The 6,977-nt window shown below is 41.1% G+C and overlaps 1 protein-coding gene across 1 annotated transcript in view; it reads right to left on the bottom strand.

Moving 5' to 3' along the window:
• The window catches only part of LOC309567119 (serine/threonine-protein kinase SBK1-like), a 20,706-nt gene extending 15,028 nt beyond the window's left edge, over positions 1 to 5,678 (bottom strand). The window contains exon 1 of the mRNA XM_082272450.1: positions 5,427 to 5,678. The gene's annotated coding sequence lies outside the window, so the exon portion shown is untranslated. The remainder of the gene's footprint in view (positions 1 to 5,426) is intronic.
• Between the last annotated feature and the right edge of the window lie 1,299 nt (positions 5,679 to 6,977).

Raw genomic sequence — 6,977 nt, 5'->3', positions numbered from 1 at the left:
GGGCTCTAGGAACACCATCCAAAAATTGTTTTTAATCCATCTCAGCCTGGGTGGAGTAAAGAGGAGGGGGGGTCATTATTTTGGATTGAGCATTTCATGTGTGTGTAGGCAGCTTATGACAATAAGGATTGGGGCTGATAAATGTTCACCTGGGGGTGTATTAAAAAAAAAAAAGAATTCCTAAATGCATGTACATTCATTCTGTGCCGATAAGGCATAATCAAATGTTCTCTAGCTACATATTGTGCATACTGAAAGTTTTACATTGAAAGAAAACAGGGTGAATGTAGAAAATACTGCATTATGGCCACTAGATGGGGATGGAGAGCATACTCATTTCTTATGACACTCAGAGCCATCTAGTGGCCATAATACAGTATTTTTCCCTCAGAACATTGGATTGTGTCTTTTTTTGCACAGAACAAAATTCCATGTAGTTTCTATGGATGAATAGCTATGCAAATTGTTTTATAAATACTTCCCTAAAGAATGCCATACATAATGCAATTTTCTTTCCTTCAACCACAAGTTGAAGAAAAGGAAATTGCTTGATTTTCCCATCAACACAGTCAGGCTCGGTTCACATATATGCGAATCGGATGCGTTTTTACCTGCTTTCAATAGAGCCGGTTCACACATGTCCGGGAGCGGCCGCGGTCTGTTTCTACAAAGGGTCCTGTGCGATTTTGGGTCCTGTTTCGGGGGGAATTCAAGTAAAAATTTGCACCTAAATTGCACCTGAACTGCTAAACAAAACCGCACCGGACTGCAAACTGCAGCCGGAGTTGTGTGAACCCAGCCTTAGTGTCCATGGGGGAAATCCCACCCCCTGCGCTATTGTATTCTGACAGCTGGAGGTTTCCCAGCCGTCACAAGGCAATGATCACAGCCGGAAGCTGTAGCTGGCTAGGCTGGTTGTACTGAGGTTGATTGATGGATCGACTTTAGTACAACCAACCTGCCTATAGATGGATCGAAATTCGTCCAGATCCTGCTGAGCCAGATGAATGTCTATCTGTCTATTGCTGGCTTAGGTGTGATTAGTGATGTGACTTTAACGGACAACTGCGCGGTCGCGCGACGCTGTACCTAAACGAATTTGACGTCCTTCTTTTCCCACAAACAGAGCTTTCTTTTGGTGGTATTTGATCACCTGTGCGATTTTTTGATCATGCGCTATAAACAAAAAAAGACAATTTTGCAAAAATAACAATATTTTTAACATTTTTTTATATGAAATCCCCCCCCCCCCCCCCAAAAATGTAAAAATCAAATTTTTTTAACATTTTAGGCCAATTTGTTTTCTGCTACATATGTTTGGTAAAAAAAAAAATCACAATAAGTGTATTTTGATTGGTTTGCGCAAAAGTGATTGCGTTTACTAAGGGAAAGATTTTTGTCATTTTTGTTGTTTTTTTTTTTTTAACGAGTAATGGCGGCGATCTGCGATTTTTTTTTTGCGGGACTGCGACATTGCGGCGGACAGATCGGACCCTTGACTGACATTTTTTGACACTTTTGGGGGTACCAGTGACATTACTACAGTAATCAGTGCTATACATATGCACTGTTACTGTAAAAATGACACTGGCAGGGAAGGGGTTAACTTTATTAGAGAAGGAGGGGTTAAGTGTGTCCCTAGGGGCGTGCTTCTAACTGTGATTGGATGTGGCTAGTGATGTAACAGCAGAGATCTACGGTCCTACATAGCAGGACTGTATGATCTCTGCTGTTACACAGGGGAGAATGACAGGCGGCTTTGTTTACATTAGCCGCCTGCCTTTCTCCCGGGGTAACCGACGATCGCGAGTGAGCGGCGGACATCGGGTCACACGCGCGGAGGGGGCAATGAGCGAGCGGGAGCGTGCCTCCGGCGGTGCGCGCTCGCTCCCTAGAGCCTCACAGGCTAGCGATGTAGATCTACGTCACTTTGCCTGTGAGGGGCTGACTGCCGACGTAAATAGTCATTAGGCAGTCGGCAAGTGGTTAAATTGAATGTTATATAGCAGAAAGTAAAAAATATTGCTTTTTTTTTTTTTTAAATTGTCGCTCTTTTTTTGTTTATAGCGCATAATCAAAAAAACGCAGAGGTGATCAAATTCCACCAAAAGAAAGCTCTATTTGTGGGAAAAAAAAGGACATCAATTTTATTTGGGTAGAGCGTCGCAAGACGGCGCAATTGTCCGTTAAAGTAACGCAGTGCCGAATCGCAAAAAATGACCTGGTCATTAAGGGGACAAAACCTTCCGGTTCAGAAGTGGTTAACCTCGTAACTGAAAAGCCCGATTTAGTTCAGAGGCCTGGCAAAGAAAACCCCACTTAAAAAAATCCTGACACCTGATTGGCTGTAACCTTTACCCAAGCCCCCTATCCTCTTCTTCTGGTTTCCCTGCTGAAAAATCCCCATTGGTCTTCAATACTCCTGAATTTGGGACATGGAAACTCTGTTCCCCCGGTTCCAGCGCTCTGTAGCTTTAAAAGCCGGACAGCAGAGAGTCATGTGATAACCAACTGCCGATCCAAAAGCACTGTGAAAACCCTGCTGAATCTGGCTGCAATGGATTGAAAAAAAATCCACTCTTCCAGCAGTAATAATGGGCGCGACTTCCCAGCAAGAACTTCTTCTTTGTGGTCAGTCTTTCTGTCCATGGACTCCAAGCTGTGTGTCTCATTTAACCTGCAGTGAGACTGCATTTTCTGAGCCTGCAAAAAAAAAATTCTTTATGGAAGAAGAAAGTGTTGCAGCCACAGAAAGGGGAGAATGGTGACCCAGATTTGATGTCACATCATTGCATTCCTCCTCTTACAGTGAGCACTTCCGCTGCCAGCCTGATGTCACATTTCTGCTGGTGTGCACGCTCTAACTGGACTCTATACAATGCTATAGCTGATTGAAGTGATATCCTAAAACTGAAATGATTGTTTTATATGGTAAGATTCATTTTTTTTTTGCTTTCATAGGATTCGTATGTGAAGTGGCGAATAACGACGGCGCGGCGTATAGCGCCAGCGCATGCGCGGCTGTATATGATAGAGGGATTGTTGGGCCTGCAGAGCCGCTATTATTTTTCTGCATCCTGCGGTCAGGATGAAGGAAGCGGGATTGGTGCCGGGGGGGATTATAATAGGAGCCGAGGTCACCGAACAGTGGCGTAAATCACTGCGCTGCCACCGCCGCCATGACACTTATCCCAGGCCTAACACAGAAAGATTATAGACTGCCTCATTCATGAATCCATCCCTCCTCTCACAATCCAATCAACCAATCAGAACGCAGCCGTCATCGCCTGCCGTAACCTTAAACAAATCTTATTACCTCCAAATCTTGTTCTCAGTCTCTATAAAATGTAATTAAACTGGAAAGACTCCATCAGAGCCGGGACCCCGGTGGAATAAACCGCGGATATCATGTCAGAACTATCCGCAGCTTCCACCTTCCTTCCCTCCTCGGCCCTTTACAACTAAAAATATATCACTAGAGAAATAGAATGTTACCAAAAATGCAGAATCTATTCATACAAAGAGAGAGAAATCCCCGGAAATGTCCGGATAATGACTCAGAGAGGACAACACTGACCCATAACATGGGATACACACTGAGAGATAGATAGATAGATAGATAGATAGATAGATAGATAGATAGATAGATAGATAGATAGATAGATAGATAGATAGATAGATAGATAGATAGATAGATAGATAGATAGATAGATAGATAGATAGATAGATAGATAGATAGATAGATAGATAGATAGAATAGAATAAGGTTGAAAATAAAATAGGAGATAGATGGACAGATAGATAGATAGAAAGAATACAATAGAGTTGATAGATAAAATAGGAGATAGATAGATAGATAGATAGATAGATAGATATATAGATAGATAGATAGATAGATAGATAGATAGATAGAATAGAATAAGGTTGAAAATAAAATAGGAGATAGATGAACAGATAGATAGATAGAAAGAATACAATAGAGTTGATAGATAAAATAGGAGATAGATAGATAGATAGATAGATAGATAGATAGATAGATAGATAGACAGACAGACAGACAGACAGACAGACAGACAGACAGACAGACAGACAGACAGACAGACAGACAGACAGACAGACAGACAGACAGACAGACAGACAGACAGACAGACAGACAGACAGACAGACAGACAGACAGACAGACAGACAGACAGACAGACAGACAGACAGACAGACAGACAGATAGATAGATAGATAGATAGATAGATAGATAGATAGATAATAAGGTTGAAAGATTAAATAAGAGATAGATGGACAGATAGATAGATAGAAAGAATACAATAGAGTTGATAGATAAAATAGGAGATCGATAGATAGATAGATAGATAGATAGATAGATAGATAGATAGATAGATAGATAGATAGATAGATAGATAGATAGATAGATAGATAGATAGAATAAAATAGAGTTGATAGATAAAATAGGAGATAGATAGATAGATAGATAGATAGATAGATAGATAGATAGATAGATAGATAGATAGATAGATAGATAGATAGATAGATAGAATACAATAGAGTTGATAGATAAAATAGGAGATAGATAGATAGATAGATAGATAGATAGATAGATAGATAGATAGATAGATAGATAGATAGATAGATAGATAGATAGATAGATAGATAGATAGATAGATAGATAGATATGGGAGGAATAGATAGATAGATATAGCTAGATAGATAATAGATAAATATTAGAATAGATATATAGATAAATAGACAGATATAGTATATATACAGAGTTATGTACAGTACATATATGTATACTTATAGAGTTAATAGACATAGAACATTCTAGTGCTAGTATAGGGGTAGCTGTGTTAATTCTATTCACATAGATAGATAGATAGATAGATAGATAGATAGATAGATAGATAGATAGATAGATAGATAGATAGATAGATAGATAGATAGATAGATAGATAGATAGATAGAATAGAATAAGGTTGAAAGATAAAATAGGAGATAGATGGACAGATAGATAGATAGAAAGAATACAATAGAGTAGATAGATAGATAGATAGATAGATAGATAGATAGATAGATAGATAGATAGATAGATAGATAGAATAGAATAGATAAAATACAGACAGACATATCTCAGCATAGAGGGATTTCTGTTTATTTTATTTACATAATAGAAGAAAACACCAACACACATCCTATGTAATATAATATAGAGACATGACACATCCTATGTAATATAATATAGAGATATCACACACACCTAGATAGATGAGTGTAGAATATATAGATGTGATATGAGGATGAATATACAATATATATACAAAGAATGAATCTGACATAAGAACCTATGGGTAGTACAGGTAGGTCCCTGGCTCTATGCGGCAGCCCCCTATAGACATGATATTCCATGGCTGGCTCACCTGTCATTTATCTCCTGTGGTTGGGCGCTGTGCGGTCCATGGATCCGGAGGGATCGGTGGGATTGGGGGGGGGGAGGGGGTGGAGGAATGTCACTGGTGTCTTTGTGTCATTGTGTTGTGGAAGCTGCAGTGTCCTCAGATGTAATGGAAGAACAGGCTGAGCTGCTGTACTGGAGTGACAATAGACCCTCCCATGGAGGATGACAGACCCCCCTCTCCTCCATACAGGGGCTGAGCACAGCTGCTACATTCTAGCATAATGCAGCTTCTGGGAGGAAGAATGGAGGAGCTGCTACAGTACACCTCCAACCAATCAGCATCCTTCACCGCCTGCAAATACAGCCTTATATAATGGAGGCCTCACTCTATGGATAATCCATAGACACCTATAGTGATCTATACACACCATGGCATACATGGATATATGGAGAGCGGTGATGTCACTCCTATATAATATACGTATATACAGCCAGTATAATATGTATTGAACATGTCACAATGTTATAAGGTAAATATATTTGTAAGGTGCCATTGAAATTACATTTTCACCATGTCGGTAACAACCCGTGCCATCCATCCATCCATCCATCCATACAAAGAAACCAAAACAAATAAGTTAAGAAATGAAGTTCTGTGTAATAAAATGGAAGGACTCCGGGAAAAGTATTGAAGACGCAAAGTGAGATGCATGTAATACTTCGTACAAAATCCTTTGTGGTAATGACAGCTTTAAGACACAGCCTCCTGTATGGAGAATCGAGTCGCATGTAGGGTTGAGCGAACACCTAGATGTCCGTGTTCGACGGGTTCGGCCGAACTTTAAAAAAAAGTCCGGGTCCGTGTCCCGGACTTTTACCGAACTTTTCCCGGACACCGAACCCCATTGAAGTCAATGGGGACCCGAACTTTAAGGCACTAAAATGGCTCTAAAACACCAAAGGAAAGGGCTAGAGTGCTGCAAATGGCAGCAAAACGTAATTAAGAGCATGGCAAGTGCTCTGCAAACAAATGTGGATAGGGAAATAACTTAAAACAACAAAAAAAAAACAGAAAAATAAAACAATGTTCTTCTTCATCTCTGAAGGACGAGGCCCATATGGAGTAGGAGGGAGGTTGAGGTGGTGGTGGATGTGGCGGTGACATAGGCGTGCGCACAGGGTGTGCTGGGTGTGCCTGGGCACACCCTAATCACCTAGGGCACATAGCATTGCCAGTGAGGAGATGGGAAAGATCTCCCTGGGACCTGCTCTGCTCTATTTCTCCTTGCCTACAGGTACATGGCCCCGATACATTACTCTCCCTGCTGGCAAACACATGCATGTGTATTTCAACTTTGGGGTGCACACCTTAATGCAATAGGCTGCGCACACCTATGGGCGGTGTAGGTGGAAGCGGCGGTGGAGGAGGACCAGGGCCGGATTAACAGCATCATGGGCTTGGTGCTGAGGATTTTGAAGGGCCTTAAGGGCCGTGCCTTGCCATGCACCCAGAGGAGGAAGGGTGCAGCCATGCATGCCTAATTCAACATGGGATGCTGTCTCTGAAGCCCAT

This window comes from Pelophylax lessonae, assembly GCF_965119305.1.
Source record: "Pelophylax lessonae genome assembly, chromosome: 11".
NCBI classification, from domain to species: domain Eukaryota; kingdom Metazoa; phylum Chordata; class Amphibia; order Anura; family Ranidae; genus Pelophylax; species Pelophylax lessonae.
Note: the sequence above shows the minus strand (reverse complement) of the source record. Positions and strands in the feature narration are given on the sequence as shown.